The sequence below is a fragment of the Perca flavescens genome, chromosome 2 (assembly GCF_004354835.1).
Source record: "Perca flavescens isolate YP-PL-M2 chromosome 2, PFLA_1.0, whole genome shotgun sequence".
In the NCBI taxonomy this organism is placed as follows: domain Eukaryota; kingdom Metazoa; phylum Chordata; class Actinopteri; order Perciformes; family Percidae; genus Perca; species Perca flavescens.
This window is the reverse complement of record NC_041332.1, coordinates 3932190-3951420: the sequence shown is the minus strand read 5'-3', so window position 1 is coordinate 3951420 and position 19231 is coordinate 3932190. Positions and strand designations below refer to the sequence as shown.

The following is a 19231-nucleotide window of genomic DNA, read 5'->3' as shown; positions in this document are numbered from 1 at the left end:
GCTAGAAGCCCCTGCAAAGTCCCATTGCTGTAAAAAAGACATGTACTGAATAGGTTGAAATTTGCCAAAGGACACATTGACTGGTCAAAGGAGAATTCTGTGGACTGATAAGAGCAAAATTGTTCTTTTTGGGTCTATGGGCCGCAGACAGTTTTTCCGACGACCCCCATGCACTGAATTCAAGCCACAGTACTGTGAAGACCGTGAAGCATGGTGGCGCAAAAATCATGTTATGGGGATATTTGTCATACTGTGGTGTTTGGACTATTTATCGCATAACAGGGATCATGGAAATGGGTCTTTCAAGAAGACAATGACCCAAAACACACCAGTAAGCGAGCAAAGTCTTTGTTCCAGATGAACAAGATTGATGTTATGGAGTGGCCAGCCCAATCCCCAGACCTCAATCCCACAGGTGACATCAAAAATGCTGTTTCTGAGGCAAAACCCAGTAATGCAGAGGAATTGTGGACATTCCAGTGCAATTGTCCTGGGCTGGAATACCTGTTTACAGGTGGCAGAAGTTGTTCGACTCCATGCAACACAGATGTGAAGCAGTTCTCAAAAATAATGGTTATGCAACTAATTGTTAGTGCAGCGATTCAAAGTAAAGCAAACCCTTGAGACATTTTTCAGTTTATACAGTAAATGTTTGAGTTTGTAAAGAAAAATGCAAATACTGCTATTTTTTTGAACAGCCTAATATTCCTTTTTCTTCACTTTCTGTAAAGGTATAACACAAACTTGATCAATGTTGGTCATGTTTTGATTTAGACTTGAATGTGCATTGTTCCCAATGCATTGATATTATGGAATTAAAAAGCTATAAGGATTTTGAGCTTTATTCACTTGTTTCAACACAATGCTATTATTTTGAATGTAACTGTAGGTGCCATTGCTCCAGAGCTTGATGATGAGGTCACAAACATCTGCCAAAATCTGCTATTTGGACTACAGTGTGATGAGTCAAACAACATGAAAACAGAAAAAGAACGATGATGAGAATAATCTTGAGATTGTCACTAAATTTAATGATAGCTTACTTGAATACGAATGTAGCACCAGTAACGTTAGGATGAAGATCTGTTATTCCATAGTTGTTCATTTTCCATTCATTGTTATTCATTTTCAGTCTAGACTGATGAAAGCATTCCTCTGCATTCCCCATACCAATGCCTCCTCAAGGTCGAGGTCAAGTTTATTTATATAGCACATTTACAAGCAGTAACTCCTGCCCCAAAGTGCTGTACAGATACTAATACCAGTAACAGCATAAAAGCATATTAATTAGCCAAGTAGAAAAAGTAAAAACCCATTAAAAACATAGTATCCCCGAAATAATAATAATAATTAAAACACATGAAAAACATGATTAGAAACAATATTAACCATGTCACAGCTCAGCTTGTGCTGAAAGCCATTTCGAAGAGATGAGTTTTTAAAAGTGAGTTAAATGACTCAATAGAGCTAGCTGCTTTAATATTGAGGGGGAGAGCATTCCAGAGCTTAGGACCTGCAACTGAAAAGCTCTGTCCCCTCTGGTTTTCAGTCTGGATCTGGGACAGTCCAAAAGAAGCTGGTCATTTGACCTAAGTGCTCTGACTGAGGTATGTGAAATCAACATGTCCGCTAAATAGGAAGGTGCCAATCCATTTCAAGATTTAAAAACAAATAATAAAATCTTAAAATGGATTCTGAGGGTGACAGGCAACCAGTGGAGAGACGATAGTACTGGGGTAATGTGGTCAAAGCGCTTTTTCCCTGTCAGCAGGTGTGCAGCTGCATTTTGAACTAATTGCAATCGGCGAACAGAAGACCACCTCAGAGAGGAGTTTCAGCATAGTTAAAAAGAAAATCACATGAGCATGAATAACAGGGCATATTCCCTGCAAATCTGTTACTCTTGTTATTTCCTGAGCAGGACGCAAAATGATGAATCAGTAGAAACCCGGGAGTATTTTCGATGGTCTGTGCTTCCCTCTCTCATGTCCCCCTGAGACTAGATTTCTCTGTATTGTGGGTCTGGAAAAAGCCTCTGAGGCTGTGGACTACAGCTAGCTAGTTCTGCATGTTTTCAACCCGCCCATAAGGGGTGCGACTGTCACTACCCGATGCGAGTTGCGTGTCAGCCATCTTGACGCTAAGCTAATAACAGGCTCTCCCCTTTCAGCAGCAAACTTTCAAAACAATTATGTGCATTCAAACTACCACACATGTTTTACAACCAGGATACATTGGTACTGATTGGAGAATGCAGGAAACTTTATTACAGACGGAATACTCAACACACTACGCGAGCTTCGCCTACTACGGAGACCAGCCCCTCAGCCTGTGTTGTTGCTCGATGCCGCTAGCTGGGCAACGGGACATCGAAAGCGGTGTGCAGTTCGGACGAAAGCTAACGCTAGCCAGGCACCTGTCCCATCCATCCTGCTTGCAAGTGTCCGCTCATTAGACAACAGACTGGACTACATCCAACTTCAACGAAACTCCCAACGCGAGTTCAGAGACTGCTGTGATTTTGTTTTTGTGGAAACATGACTGAACAACAGTGTACCGGACTCCACTATCCAGCTACCAGGCCTGCTAGCCTTCTCTGTTGGGTAAGACACGTGGAGATGGGCTGTGTTAACACAGACATAGACTGGTGCAGAAATGTTTTGTTTTTTTATCCAACTACTGCTAACCGCTGGTAGAGTTTGTGATTGTTAAATGCCAACCATTCCACATTCCACGCAAATTCACGACTGCGCTAAATGCTACCAATGCGTTACCTGAACTTTACGGAGCCTATAAGTTGTATGCACTAAATGTAGCCTGTTTCGTATGTCGTTTTTATATAATGTCGTTTTTATATATTTTGAATGTGTAACACCACTTGAGCCGTGGTGAAATGTTGTTTCGTGTATATGTTTGAAATGACAATAAAACACACTTGAGTTGACTTGACTGCCTCACTGTCTATGTCTGTAACCGGTAGGCATGGCTTGGGAGTGGACTCGTAGGGAAGCAAAGCAAGTGCATTCTGGGAGTTGTTGTCGTTCATCCACATGAGCCAAAAACACATTTTCTGACTTTTCTTCATCTAGAAGGCACCAACTTCTAAAAAATGTCACATTTCTACTACATCAATGACCCAATTTAATACATATTTATCTTTCCAGTGGTGAAATATAACCTTAAATGCCTTCTCAATGAATTTAGGATTACACAGTACAGTGTAGGTGCCATCCCAACCATCTGGAGTTCCTGTCTTGCTGAAGGTTTATTTAAACTCATGCTGGAGGCATTAGGTTTAATTTATAAAGACCTGAAAGATATTACGGGCGCCTAAAACAGACAGGCAGAATGTGTTATGTGTTGACTTCCTCCATTTCCTTGGCAGTCTTATCATACAGCTGTTACTGTTAGAGACACAGAGTTGAAGTACTTGTCCACCTGGAAAGGTTATGAGGTTATATTAGCCGCTGACCTGAATGAGACCTGGGTACCACTAACTCAATTTACAGAGCATGAGCTTGAAATTCCACTACAGTAATGTTACAAGAAATAGAGACTACACTGAAATTAATGTTTTTTTTTTCTCTATAAAAGAGTTTTTTTTATCTGTTTACAATCTTAAATGATGCATCGTTCATGGCGTTGTTTACAGCTGGAGAATGTGTTGCTGCCGAGTGCACAAGTTGTATCAGCAGGTCACTAATAACAATCTGTTCCCTTACAAGTATTGTGTTTCTTATGTCCACCCACTCTTTCTTCCTGAAAATACAAATTAAAAAGGGTGACTGACCTTCTGGTCCTGAGCTGGTGTCTGGCAGTCTCTGCACCAGATCATTCCTGTTGATCTCCTCTAAAACCTTCTTGCTCACCTTCAGAGCTCCTTGATGTTTATAGGTTTTCACCATCACATCCACCGTGTCCTGCCTTTCTGCGTTCTCCAACTTGGACACTTTGATGCTTTGGTAGCCGTCCAGGATGTCTTGCTGCAGACACCATTTGAATTTCTTAAATTCCTCTTCTTTTAAATCCTCCAAAGTGTTGAAAAGGTCCAATGCCGTCATTGAGGCTTCCTGCTAAAATCAGAAAGTTTTGTCAAACTGAAAGAAAACTGAAACACAAATCTAGCAGAATTGGCGTATAGCCACAGAAAAATTTACGAGAAGTCATCCTTCCACCTAGAAGCTGCGAACAAAATTGCTGTGCTGAATTGAAGTACACCGAAGTACACTGAAGTACACCGATCAGTGCCCTGCTCTCAGACGCGGTTGTGAAGGAGCAGAATACTGGCAGATACATATATACACAGAGCCTGTGTAACGAAGTTTGTTTAGACTTAACATTTACCGTGGACTCCCCCCCTACTCCCAGCACCCCAGCACTCCCTGCCAAAAATGTCTTCCCACGCCTCTGCTGACGATAATGTTATAATGTCATGTTTAGAGTCAAAACTCTGCAACAGCTCAAATCATGTCACTGACGTTAACACTTAACGTTACTTACTTTCTCTTCTTCATCCCCTATGGGATTGAAGGCTGCGAACAGATCTCTCCATTATATTTAATCCTTGGCAACACGCTACGCATCTGCTCCTCCAACTTTTACAAACACCAGCTAGCAGGGCCGTTCTTAGCTTTTTGGAGGCCCTGTGTAAAACTTGTTTTTCCTTTGCATAGGGCCCCCAAAAGGGCCATCTTGTTCTTAAGAAAGAACAGTCCTGTTGTTGTCACGGTGAGATGTTGCGCTCTGAGCCTGGGCAAGCAAAGTGAGAAAGTGATTCCGACCCATAAATGAGATCGTTTCTCAGCGTTAACTTCTAATTTACAAATAAATTAACATTAACTCAAGATGATTTTGGGGAGAAGGGCACTTTTTCCTCCTCTGCATTTCATTCATTGCATTTGGAATAGGTTTATGACCATTTTAGGATGAGAGGAGAGCATTTCTCTTAGTTCAATAACAACAAATGTAAAATTAGGCTTTGCTGTTAGCTTGTAGACTCATTTTTGAAAAAGACTCTCCCCTTATCACCATTTCCAGGAGTCGTACTTTAACAAAGTCCTTTAGATTAATTTGAATCGACTTCAACATTTTTGCTGTGCAATCTAACCCTTAACAATGAAGTTATTCAAAGTTTGAGTTTTAATCAAAGGGTGTGGCGGTGCTGCTGCAGTGTTCCCTGCTGTCAACAGGAAGTAAGTTTTATATTTTAGTTGCTGCATTTAAACAAAGTCCTCCAACAGATTATTTCTGATCAACTTCAAAAAAATTCTGTGCAATCTAAAGACCTTAAAGACACAAAATTTTATTGAATGATTTAATTTAACTTTGACCCTCTCACTGTATGTTTTTCACTTTGTTAATGTTATTTAAACTTTAAAATGTCCTTCGTAGCACCTTGTAAACCAAGCTAGCTAGCTGGCAATAGCGTTAGCTGGTAATTTAAGGGAAAGTCTGCCCATTTTCTGTACTGCCGTACATGCAGATAAATGGCACCAGTACCCGGAGGCCTGAGGGCACAACGGCAGGAGCATCTGATCTTGACTGAGACAACCCTCCGTTTGCCAGCTGTCATTTTGCCAGATTCTTGACTGAAGTTATTTATGTGGCAGTCACACACTAGCCACGCCATCTTTGCCAAAATTAGGATTATCCTGCTCCAGTAACTGACAGAGACAAACTGCAAGTTTCAACTTGTCCCTTCAGAAACCTCTGGATGCATTTTTACTGTCTGTACTTCAGGATTAAAAGACTCCTTTGCTGATAATAATAATAATAACAACAACAACAACAACAACAACAACAACAACAACAACAACAATAATAATAATAAATATCTTTTATCTTGTTGTTGAGGACGTGTGTCCACAAATCAAAACCAAGACAGATTTACACTTTTGATGGGATGAAGTTTGAGACTCTCTGCCCTCACAAATGGTTCTGAGTAGTTTTGTAGAGTCAGAGAACAAACAGCTGATCCAAATTTCAGAGAATAAAGTATTCAGGCTGATGGATATGTTCTGTCACTCCCTCATATCTCAGCAGTGAAGTCAGCGGAGATTAAAATCTAACTTCTTTCCTGGTGATGATTAAATCTGACTCAACTGAACATAAAAAGGCTCATTTTGGCCAAAACGTCACACATCATAGAATACTTACTGAGATACTTAAAATCAGAAACAGTTTACAATAGTGCTGAAAGAATGTAATACTGCTGTCATCTTAAATCATATTATGTAGCCCCGAAATATCACAAATGACATTTCTTCATCAAAGGTGTGTAATGTTACCTGTCAGGCTAATCCGCTGTTAAAGTCCCGTTCAGATGATGATGTCGTCTGTAGACTCTGACAGATGCTGCTGCTGTCTGAGTTCATCTGACTCCTCCTAACACCTTTATATCTAGAAGTGTCATATGACATGTGAGCAGGACCCACTCACACCTGTAGGGCTGCCAGTCAGCGCTCTGATTGGACAGTTTTCAGGTTAATTATGTAATGTGGGAGGAACACTCTGAACTCATAACAACATGTACAAACCTCGATTTTCATTCCAAGGAAACTGAAGTAGGAATGTTGTCCTTCCAGCGTTGGCTCGCCTCTTACTGCAGCTCTGTTGTTAGGTTTTTGTTTCCTCGTGCGTTTTTCTGACTTTAGTTACGTACAGATTTTTCCCTGGCTTAGCATAAGGTGAAGTCTGTACTGCACCTAACTTCTATGTGAGATTATTTTGAGAGGAAACACTGAGCTGAGAGGTGTGAATTTCTTGTTTTTGACTGACCCCGTTGGTACTGGTCATTAGAAAAGGACTGTTGGTAAGCTAATGTTAGCTTTGTGTTGGCAAGCTAAGGCACTTGAATACATGATACTGTATAGCTTTTTAATGTATCCAGATTTATTACAGAAACATAGTTGTGTTGGGAGTAACGGCGTTTAAGTATAACGGCGTTACTAACGGCGTTATTTTTTCAGTAACGGAGTAATCTAATTAATTACTTTTCCCATCGTTGCAACACCGTTATCGTTGGCGCATTACTACAATTTGGTTGAAGCGTGAGCTGTCGGGCTTTGGCTGCACACCAGCTGCCTGGAGAGAGCGGGGGGGGGGGGGGGGTCTCACTGCATACTCTGACTACCACTAAACACAAGACAGCGACAATGGCGACTGAGCCAGGGACATTTAAAGGTAGCGTTCTCGAACTGGAAGTACCGGCTCTACTTCTCGCTCATTGAAATTAAAGACAAGAATGTTTATGTAACATGCACGCTACGCCCAAAAAAAAAAAAAAAGACTTTATCCACGTCTGCCTCAAGCAACTCCAATCTTATGAAGCACCTCACATCAACACATGCTAACAGGACACTTGTTGCTGCTGCTAACCCAAACCCCCCCCAAGCCCAAATGCAGCCAGCATGAGCTCCAGCGAAGGAGACGGAGCCTCGATTTTTCTTGCTTTGACGTTAAAGATGTTATAGAACATAATAGCGTTATAGAACATAAAAAATAACGTCACAGTTACTTTGCTGAGTAACTTCTTACTTTTTCAATGTGGTAACTGAGTCACTAACTCAATTAATTTTTTGGGAGAAGTAATTTATAACTGTAACTAATTACTTTTTTAAAGCAAAATGACCAATACTGGTTGTTAGGTTTTGTTTCCTTGTACGTTTTTATTACTTTAGTAAAGTACAGATTTACCCCTGGCTTAACTTAAGGTGAAGTTTGTACTGTACCTGTAACTTCTATGTGAGGTAATTTTGAGGGGAAACACACTGTGAGGTGTGAATTTCTTGTTTTTGACTGACCCCGTTGGGACTGGTCATTAGAAAAGGACTGTTGGTAAGCTAATGTTAGCTTTGTGTTAACAAGCTAAGGCACTTGAAAACATGATACTGTATAGCTTTTTCCAGATGTACAGAAACATGGTTAGCCTAAAACAACAACTCACCCTTCGTCTTCATGCAGCAGGTTTCTATGCACGGTAAACCAGCAGGTTTGAAGGGTGACTTGTGAGCAGGCCACCCCCCAACTTCCCACAGACATGCGCCCAAAACACTAACATTAGCCACCATAAGCTACTGGTCATAACAGACCATGAAAAGTATCAGTAAAACACCTTAGTGTATTGTAATTGAGAAAGGATGTGTTTTATTGCATATCATTTGTGCTTTTCATTTGTAAAAGTAAAATAATTGTTTTTTTTTCTTTCTCTGAAGAGTTGCTTAGTTTCACTTTAACTAATTTAACCAGCGGTTACAGTCCATCATGGTGACCTTTGACATCCACATCATCAATCATTCTAGCCACATTGTTGACATGCTCCAATAAATCATGACATTCAACATAAATCTCATGGTTTACGGCATTATGCTTAGTCCATTAAAGGGGAACTCTTTTACGCATCAAGGTCTGCTTGCAGGTTTTGGGGAGTACTCCTGCATATGTGGAAACAGTTGTAGAACCTTTTATGGCTTTAGAGGGAGCTATGTGAAGTCTTGAATTAAATTGCCTCATGTGACTTGAGTCAGTGTCATTGGGGGGCTGATGACTACAAGTTTGAATATCAAAACAATGTGGGAGTGTTGAGTTAGAGAGCTGGAACAGCAGCAACCGGCAGGCAGGCAGAGAGCTCAGAGCTGCACTGCTGCCACGCTTAAACAACCTGGAAACACAACAAGCAGGTGCTCCAGGTTAAACTAAGGTAAACTACAGGTTAAACTAAGGTAAACTATGGTTTAACCAGCTAATTGAAATATCTTATGTTACTGTATTGTGTGAACAGTTTACTTCATTTAATGTTGGATGAGGCGTTTTCTTTTGCAGGTGCAAATGTTCCACCAAAACAAGTTCCTTCCTGAGACTATTTAGCAGAGCCAACGTCACTGCGTCTGGAGCTTAGCGCTGCCCATGGCAGCTACGAGCATTGTTTAAACCCAGAGAGGCGATTGGACATTTACAACAACAACCGCTGCTCCCATGATAGAGTGATAGAGAGATGCTTCATCCACTTCACCTGCTAAGTATTTTTTGAAAGTGCCTTCCTTTTTCCAAAAAAATTCCAATGACCTGCACACAAGACCAGCCAGCAGCGGCATTATATGCATTATATGCTGCTGTGCCAAGGGTTGTTTTTTGTGGCAGAAAAACCTTTTTACAAGACGATTGTAAAAGAAGTCGAGATTGCGCGCAGTAGGAAAGAACTTTTGCTGTGCTTCACTTCTCGTTAAGGGGAACATGTGCCAGCTGCTGACTCTGCTGAGAGACATGTAAGCACACGCTGCAAACCTCCTACAATTAATCTTCTCCACCCCTACAAAACTTATGCAATGAGAAGCTATGCTTTTAATGTCTTAATCAGTTGCATGTTTTCATACATAAGGAGCTTTAAACACAACCTTATCACAGCTGAATATTTCATCACTGTTACAGCCTACATTTGGGTGGTCATTTACATTTAAAAAGGTTGTAATTCTAGTTTAAGTGAATTGTAGCACACCCCAGTCAACTCTAATCAAATAAAACTATATTTATAATAATGTAATTTCCCACAAAATAGTGGCTAGCAAAAATGCTGCGTCACTAACTAAATAATACCCAGAGTGGGGAATGTCAAGCCCTAATGAAATGCATATAAAAACACATTTCTGACTACCTTACCAATTTACTACAGGTGGGACATCCAAAGACTTTAAACTGCAGAAACACTGAAGCCCAAAAACAAGAAGAAACAAAAAAGGTTAATGAACTTGTGATTTTGTTTGTTTGGTGGTCAGTGTGGCAGCAGTACAGTAACTTTGTCTCATCATTCCTTTGTGTTGTGATCCATCTAGTGGTTGTTCTGTGTCACAACACCAGTTAGTGATCTACATGGAGGCCTGTTGTTGCTGCTTCAGTGTAGCAGGGAGTCATGGAGACATACTCGGATAAGAAGAAGGCTGTCAGCTCTCAAATGTTCAGTTAAATTAATACCCTGCACTTATCAATTATTGTTTGACTCTTTCAGAGAGAATTTACATTTGTTGTCAGTATTGAAATGTGATTTTAAACAATAATGTCAACTTACAACATAGAAAACTAAAGTTATTGTTATTGTCAGACACCTGCAAGAAGAAGCTCTGCAGAACAACTATAGATGAAAACAGGAAAAATGTCTTAGGTACTATGGCAGGCCATTTTAACATTTAATCGAACCACACTCCTATCTGTAATTACATTTAAGATATTTATAATAGCATTTCTCCTAGTCAAAATTATATTCTAACTAGTCAGAATGGTAATTAAAGATATCCACAATAACATTCTTACTTGTAGCAATTGTTTTTCAAGACATCTACAACTTTGATTGTACTAGTCAAAACTAAATTTACATTCTTAAAAGGTTTAAGGCCATTTTAACATTTAGAGGGCATTCACACCTTAAAGTCCGAACCAAGGTCTGGACCAAAGTTCATGTTTTTGTTACAATGCAAACATTTTCTTCCGGTAAGTTTTGGTTTCACATTGCAGTTATGCAACCGCACTAAAAAACTATCCATGATAAAAATATCCCATACGTGAGCTACGTCTACCGATTCTTGTAACTGATTGGTTTGTAGACGGGCTTCCCCATTCTCTCATATCCTCTCTCTGTGTTGTAGTTTTTTCAACTGATTACCTCTTTTGGGCGTACCAAATTTCAGCTGTTTGTCCCGGTCCGTGGTCCGGGGTTTGTTTCACACCTGAGATTTTGGTTCAGATCAAACTGAAAAGTATGAAAGTCCAGACCAAACAAAATACGTTTGAAAGCCCCCTTTAGTAGCAAAACTTGATATTTATTGTAGATATCTGTATTTAATTTTTCCTAGTTAGAAATAACTTTCTAGATATCTGCAATAGTTTTTATTAGAAAATGTCCACATCCTGTTTTGTAGATCAGTTTTTATTGAAGAACAGCACTGCTAACAAAGCTTTAAATACAATCTGCAATAAATATCTAGCCTGGATGTCAGCCGAACAACATTCGAGGTCGGGAAGTTCGGTCTGGACTCGCTCCGTTGAGAAGCAATTATTGCCCGAACAGGATCTGTTCGGGCCAATCAGATTGTCAGACAGATGATCAACAGTAACTGAATCAACCACGTCACCAAAGAACGCTTGGGTTGAATTTGTTTACAACAGGTGGCTGCCGCTGGAGAACTGAGATGTGTAGATTCCACCATCGTGTCTGTTACAGATGATATCGACAGCGCATTCATTTTAAAATCCTCAGCGGAGGAGCCTCAACAACTGCCCGAAAGCACGGTAGCGTTATATGGTGGAGAGAGATAGAGAGAGACTGAAGAGAGAGAGCGTTATATGGTTGAGAGAGAGAGAGAGAGAGACTGAAGATTGAGAGTGTTATATGGTGGAGAGACATAGAGAGAGACTGAAGAGAGAGAGAGCGTTATATGGTGGAGAGACATAGAGAGAGACTGAAGAGAGAGAGAGCGTTATATGGTGGAGAGACATAGAGAGAGAGACTGAAGAGAGAGAGTGTTATATGGTGGAGAGACATAGAGAGAGACTGAAGAGAGAGAGTGTTATATGGTGGAGAGACATAGAGAGAGACTGAAGAGAGAGAGTGTTATATGGTGGAGAGACATAGAGAGAGACTGAAGAGAGAGAGTGTTATATGGTGGAGAGACATAGAGAGAGACTGAAGAGAGAGAGCGTTATATGGTGGAGAGACATAGAGAGAGACTGAAGAGAGAGAGAGCGTTATATGGTGGAGAGACATAGAGAGAGACTGAAGAGAGAGAGTGTTATATGGTGGAGAGAGATAGAGAGAGACTGAAGAGAGAGAGTGTTATATGGTGGAGAGACAGAGAGAGACTGAAGAGAGAGAGCGTTATATGGTGGAGAGACATAGAGAGAGACTGAAGAGAGAGAGAGCGTTATATGGTGGAGAGACATAGAGAGAGAGTGTTATATGGTGGAGAGACATAGAGAGAGACTGAAGAGAGAGAGTGTTATATGGTGGAGAGACAGAGAGAGACTGAAGAGAGAGAGCGTTATATGGTGGAGAGACATAGAGAGAGACTGAAAGAGAGAGAGAGCGTTATATGGTGGAGAGACATAGAGAGAGACTGAAGAGAGAGAGAGCGTTATATGGTGGAGAGACATAGAGAGAGACTGAAGAGAGAGAGTGTTATATGGTGGAGAGAGATAGAGAGAGACTGAAGAGAGAGAGTGTTATATGGTGGAGAGACAGAGAGAGACTGAAGAGAGAGAGCGTTATATGGTGGGGAGACATAGAGAGAGAGTGTTATATGGTGGAGAGACATAGAGAGAGACTGAAGAGAGAGAGTGTTATATGGTGGAGAGACATAGAGAGAGACTGAAGAGAGAGAGAGCGTTATATGGTGGAGAGACAGAGAGAGACTGAAGAGAGAGAGTGTTATATGGTGGAGAGACATAGAGAGAGACTGGAGAGAGAGAGCGTTATATGGTGGAGAGACATAGAGAGAGACCGGAGAGAGGGTGCGCCCAGCGGCGCTAGAACAAAGCCGTGAATCAGAGAAATAAAGCGTGTTTTCGCCGATCCATCTCTAGAAATGCGACTCTAGCGAGTATGTCACTATCACTAACGTTATCCACATTTATATTTACAAGCAAAAAAATATATATAGCTTCAAAAAAGTCTAAAAGTCGGAAGTTAGAACGAATGTATTGTACAAAGAGTGGTTACGATACACAGTGTTGAGTTCTGTTGACAGTTGAGTTGAGTTCCGTTGCTCTGATTGGTTGGAGGTCTATCCAATGAATGCAGAGGCATTTTTTTTCCTGGTTCGGTTGGAACACGCCCCATAATCACAGCCCAATGGAGGGGTTTCAGACTCACATTCTGACTAGAATCTGAGTATGACCACGTCAGGCTAATAAATATCCAGTCTAGCTATTAAATGTTAAGATGACTACCCACATAGTACCAGACATAAGGGAACAACATCAGAGGAGGAAGAGCTTCAGATTGGTTTTAGCATTTAGAAAACAAAGTCAAAATGTTGAGAATTTTCAACATTATCCTCAACATTTTTACTTTATTCTCCATATTTCAAAGTTATTCCTAAAATATGTAGACCCTATTCTTGAAATGGGATTTAGACTTCACTTCAAATTCTTTTTCAACATTTTGACTTCATTCTGAAAATGAAAAACAAACCTTTTGTTCTTATGCCTGGCACTTATATTGAAAGTTCAACTTCATTCTCGCCATTATGAATTTTTTCGAAATTCCAAAAAATAAATAAAGATCATCCTCGACTGAAATACAACTTGTGTGTAAACCTGCTTTTCTGTTCAGTGTTTGGTGCTCAAGTCACTGCTTACTCAGGCCTTGTGTTCAACAACTGCTTTATTTTACGGTTTTGAATTGTACAATCACATATTTACAGATATCTTTGACTCAAAAACTGTATTACAGTATAAAAGAATGGCCAAAGTGACCAGTAATTATCCAAAACACTTTTCACACAAGATAGAAACATCCATTAACTTTTTATACCATTAACTTTTTATACCCGGTAGAACAACGACACATACTGTGTTCTGTGGACACTATGGGAAAATATTCAACAATATGTTTTCTGTGGATGCACATAAAATACAAATAAATGTGTATCTGATTACATAATCAACACATTAATTGAATGCATCATGACACACTTTTTGTGGATGATATTTATTTAAACCTCTGTTAAACCCACAGACATTTATTTTAACTTCCAGAAGAAATCAGTTTCTAAAGACAACAAATATGTCAAGATGAAGTTTGACTTAAGCATATGATAATAAAATGGAATAAAGTGTAAATCAATCACCATAGGAAACAGATTCTGTAGAACATAAGATGTAAAATATATATATTTGTTCCCTTGATAAAAAAATAAATCAATACCTGAAATTAGGTCAGAGATTAGTTTACTCTGACAGGAGAGATGATCAGAGGGGCAGAGTTTTTACCATCGTCATTACTACTGGGGCTGAAGTATGGGAATAGTTTCTCAGTGAAGGAGCAGCAAGTAAAGGAGTAGATAAGAGCTGCAGCATCTACGTCATAAAAGGAGACCAGACCCTCCTCATAATCCACAAACACCCCCACCTTCTGAGGAGGAGACTTCAGAGAGAGAAGGACTGGAGGGCCAGCATTAGCTTCGTACTTATTCCCATTCCTCAACCATATAGTCCAGAAACCTTTTTGAGGGCTCAGTATGATGATTCCCTTCCTGTCGATCGAATCTCTGGCCACTCCTAAATCCCAATCAGTCTTTCCTTTAACTTGAACCTCAAAGTAAAATCTGCCTGAAGAGAAACTCTGCTTTCCTAAACACAAGAATCGTTAGAAAATCTCTTTCGGTGGTCTGGCAGATTCTTCTTCACATCACCGTGATTCACTTTTTTCCCATCATCAGACAGGATGAGATAGGGATATGCTGTATCAGGATCAAGAGTCACATCCACTGCATACTGCTGGACCCTCTTCAGCTCAGACTCAGCGAGCCGCTTCTTCATCTGTTTACTGAGTGTCTCCTCCAGCTGAACCACAGCTTTCACCACAGTCCCCTCATAGGATGGACGGACGCTGACCTCTGTCCAGTCCTTGGTGGGTGGAGGTTGTTGGATGTTTAGGGACTGGACACTCTGGAGAAGATGGAGGTGGTCTTCAGAGCGTAACACCTGCTCCACCTCAGTGCTTCTCTTCATCAGCTCGGAGATTTCCTGTTCCAGCTCTTTGATGAAAGCTTCGGCCTGTTTTTCTGTTGTTTTCTGCTTCTCTTTGATTGTTTAATGAGTTCATTCAGGCCTCTCTCAACAGACTCCTTCAGAGAAGTGAAGACCTGAACACCTTCTGCTATCTCTCTGTCTGCATCTTCCTCACTGAGGTCGACTGAGTGTTTGATCTCCTGAATCTTCAGTCGTCTCTCCTGGATCATCTGCTCAATTTCAGCCTCTGTCTTCCACAGCTCTGCCTTCTTTCCTTCATATCCATCTTTCAGAGGAACAACATCATGCATTTTGTGGTCTATACCAGGGCAGAACGTGCAGACACATGTCTGGTCGGTCTTACAGAACAGCTCCAGAGGTTTATCGTGCTTCGTACACATCCTGCCTTCCAGGTTCTCCACAGGGTCGATCAGCTGATGTCTTTTCAGACGTGAAGCTGTCAGATGAGGCTCCAGGTGAGTCTCACAGTAGGAGACCAGACACACCAGGCAGGACTTCAGGGCCTTCAGTTTGGTTCCAGTGCAGACATCACAGGGAACTTCTCCTGGTTTGGACACTTCTTCAGATGGCACATTTCTGGCAGCAGCCATAACTGCATGCAGTATGAGAGAAAAAAAATACATGTAATAAAAAGAAAATTTTTATTATTTGTATTATTATTTTATTTTGTGTAGTTTATCCTTTGGACACTTGGATAGGCGCACTGACCACTCCATTGGTTTAAAGTTGTTATTGCGTTTTAGTGGGACCTGGCAGGTGGGGGAACCCTAACATCTTGGTAACAGCTAGTTCACCTACACATCATGTATAACAACACAGTCTCATGGCAGTTCTTTAAATGGTCACGTTATATTTAATCTATTGATTCATGTTCACAGGGACGTTTTTCTAATTTTTTTCTTGGTACCCAGCACAACATGGTTTATACGGAGATTACCGGGGAAAGTAAACGTCACACCCCAGGGGAGAACGCCTCATATGTCGGGACACAGCTGTGGGGGACGCGCGACAATAACGGGACGGTTAACGGGGAAACAAAACGCTCGGCCTCCGGGGTGAATAACGTGACCATTTCACGATCTGCTGTGAGACTGGCTTGTGTATAACCAGCGACAGCTCATGTAAGAAGGATATATTATTATTTTTTTACATCTTTATGGACTGGGTTCTTTTGTATTTTTTAAGAGGGACACATTATATATATATTATCAACACGTTACCATGTCGATAACGAGCCTATTTGTAACCGGTAGGCTACCGGCAACATGATATTCACCTGTTTAACTGACAGATAGTACGCAACTGTCCTGCTTTTACTACAGTGTGAACTCACCACAGACACTTGCCTTGTTTATGGACTCACAGCGGTGCGCTGGAATGGATATTTGGCGTTATTTTAAATGGACAGGAAACACTGATGAAACTGGCAATAATCCAAGGTTCCGACCCATTTTAACCTCTGGTGTGTACACATTTCATTTTAAAAACAATTAAAGGTATACAAACATAACTGTTAAAGAAAAATTCAGGCGCAGCACAACTCCTTTCCCATTCGTGAAGGAGGTTCGAGGAGACTTTGATTACTTACACAGAAGTATTTAATGAATTCTCAATTGAGGAGAATTTAGGATTACACATTACAGTGTTATTGCCATCCCAACATTCGGAAGTTCTTGTCTTCCTGAAGGTTTATTTAAACTCATGCTGGAGGCATTTAAAGACCTGAAAGATAGTATGGGTGCCTAAAACAGACAGGCAGAATGTGTTATGTGTTGACTTCCTCCGTGACCTTGGCAGTCTTATCATACAGCTGTTACTGTTAGAGACACAGAGTTGAAGTACTTGTCCACCTGGAAAGGTTATGAGGTTATATTGGCCACTGACCTGAATGAGACCTGGGTACCACTAACTCAACTTACAGAGCATGAGCTTGAAATTCCTTTACAGTAATGTTACAACAAATAGAGACTACACGGACATACATGTTAATGTTTTTTTAATCTATAAAATAGGTTTTTATCTGTTTACAATCTTGTTCCCTTACAAGTATTGTGTTTCTCATGTCCACCCTCTCTTCCTGAAAATACAAATTAAAAAGGCTGACTGACCTTCTGGTCCTGAGCTGGTGTCTGGCAGACTCTGCACCAGATCATTCCTGTTGATCATCTCTAAAACCTTCTTGGTCACCTTCAGAGCTCCTTGAAGTTTATAGGTTTTCACCATCTCATCCACCGTGTCCTGCCTTTCTGCGTTCTCCAACTTGGACACTTTGATGCTTTGGTAGCCATCCAGGATGTCTTGCTGCAGACACCATTTGAATTTCTTAAATTCCTCTTCTTTTAAATCCTCCAAAGTGTTAAAAAGGTCCACTGCCGTCATCGTGGCTTCCTGCTAAAATCCGAAAGTTTTGTCAAACTGAAAGAAAACTGAAACACAAATGTATCAGAGCAGAAGCTCTCATTGGCCAACACAGGAGCTGTGTTGATGTGATTTATGTGTAGTTTAGTCAGTTAGAGCTCCTGCTGCTGCTCTGCGGGCTGGACCTAATGTCATTTTGAAGTGGCTCTTTGACGTGATACCAGGGCTTGAGCTTAAGGACCTCCCCTCGTCCCGGGGGCCAATAATAAAAGGGTCGGGTACGATGAAAATTAATTTTGGGACGGATTTGGGCGGTTGAAAGAATAGAGAGTATTTGAACGAAAAACTGCAAATGTTACAATGAACGGCGAGGTCACCCCGAGTATTGACTGTCAGAGTGATGTGACGCTACAATAACGACGGTGTCCCGTGGTGGGATACTGCTGCGTTTTTTAACATAACAGCAAGGAAACAAACTGCAGGAAAACGCAAAGCAGAGCCAGACCCTGATCCGCTAGACTCTGACCTCACGGCAGCTGCTTCTGCAACGGGGAGTCGGTAATTTTGCTAGCCACGGTATTGGTCATTATCGTTGTTCTTAACGTTTATTGGTCGTTATCGTTGCTCTTAACGTTAAGTTACGGTTAACGCTATACGTTATAACGTTATGTCAAGAGTAAAAACTCTGCAACAACTCTTCTGTATAGCTCACTGTCTCCATCTCAGAGATTAAAGTGTTGACTCTCAAATCACTTCTGGTGGTAAAGGCCTCTTTACATAAGGGACACTGGCACCGGTCATTAATATTCCAGTGATCAGTGATGCAGTTCTTGCAGAAGTTGTGACCTCATGGTATGGTGACATGATCAGTGAACACATCCTGACAGATGGAGCACAGAAAATGATCTTCAGATGACAGATAATTTGCAAAAAAAAATTATATTCAAATTACAGTTTTAATTTAAGCTGCAGTGAACAGGCCCTCGCACACTTCTGCATGTCGGGGGTACTGATGAGCTGCTGGTCATCGTCGCTGTGCATTTCTGGGATAATCAAACACTGTACCCATGAGTTAAGGTCTTTACACACTGGGAAAGTTTTTTTCGTGCTATTAATAATCAGTATTTTTTTAACTGTTGTTTTGTCATGAATACTTTCATGCAACTCGAATGGAATGGAACAAGGTCAGTTTTTCTGAGTTTACACTGCGAATATAAGCATCATAACCAATCATGTTGTGTTGTTTACTTATGAGGATCATAATAGAAAAACACAGAGGCTGCTGTCCAAATGTTGCTTTCAACTTTGACAAAGGCAGCGTTTACCAGAGACACTTTCTGTTCTTACCTTTCAAAATAAGAGCTCTTGACATATGCTACACTGTTTATCAGAGGGAATTACATTTACTCAGAGTATTTGGCTAAAAAGAAACTCATTAAAATAACTTGCAGTAGCTTAGGCTGTGGTCGGACAGCACAGGGGGAGGCGGGTCTGGAGTCTGCAGAGCTAACCCCCCCGTCACTCCACTCAGCAGCTGGGGAAACAAGACAGGAGACCTCAGATGGTCTGGTGGAGCTCAAACTGCAGACTCTAGCTTCTGTATATGCACTTGATCTGGCACCAATATTCAAATGCTTTTATTAACGGTCGCAAATTTGGAACACTGCTGGTAAGAATGGTCTTGAAGTGGCCGGCTTAGCTCAGTTGGTAGAGCAGGCGCATACATACAGAGGTTTATGCCTTGATGCAGAAGGTCCAGGGTTTGAGTCCGACCTGTGACAAGTTCCTGCATGTCTTCCCCTTTCGTATGTAGCTGTCATAGCCATTATATAAAGAAAAAGAGTAATGCTGTAAAAGTGGGCTACTGTATAGTAAGCCTGCAGACAAACAGCCATAGTTATATTGTTAGCAATTTCACAAGTAATTCAAAAGAGTGGAACTTCCTTTTTGAGTAGAGGTCAAGTTTAGTGTTAATCCTGGTTGTAGAAAGTGTAAATGTGATCAGCTGTACTCACCAGTGTTTGGCAGAGACTCTGCTGTGTTGTTGAGAAAGACCTGATGAAGTCAGTTTGACTTTTCTTTCAGAGAGAAACAAAGTCTTTTTTTCTACTGCAGCGTGGCTGACACTGACAAA

The 19231-nt window shown here is 40.9% G+C and overlaps 1 pseudogene; it reads right to left on the bottom strand.

Annotated features, from left to right (window-relative positions):
- Positions 1-13503: 13503 nt before the first annotated feature.
- Positions 13504-19231, bottom strand: LOC114571157 (E3 ubiquitin-protein ligase TRIM21-like; annotated as a pseudogene).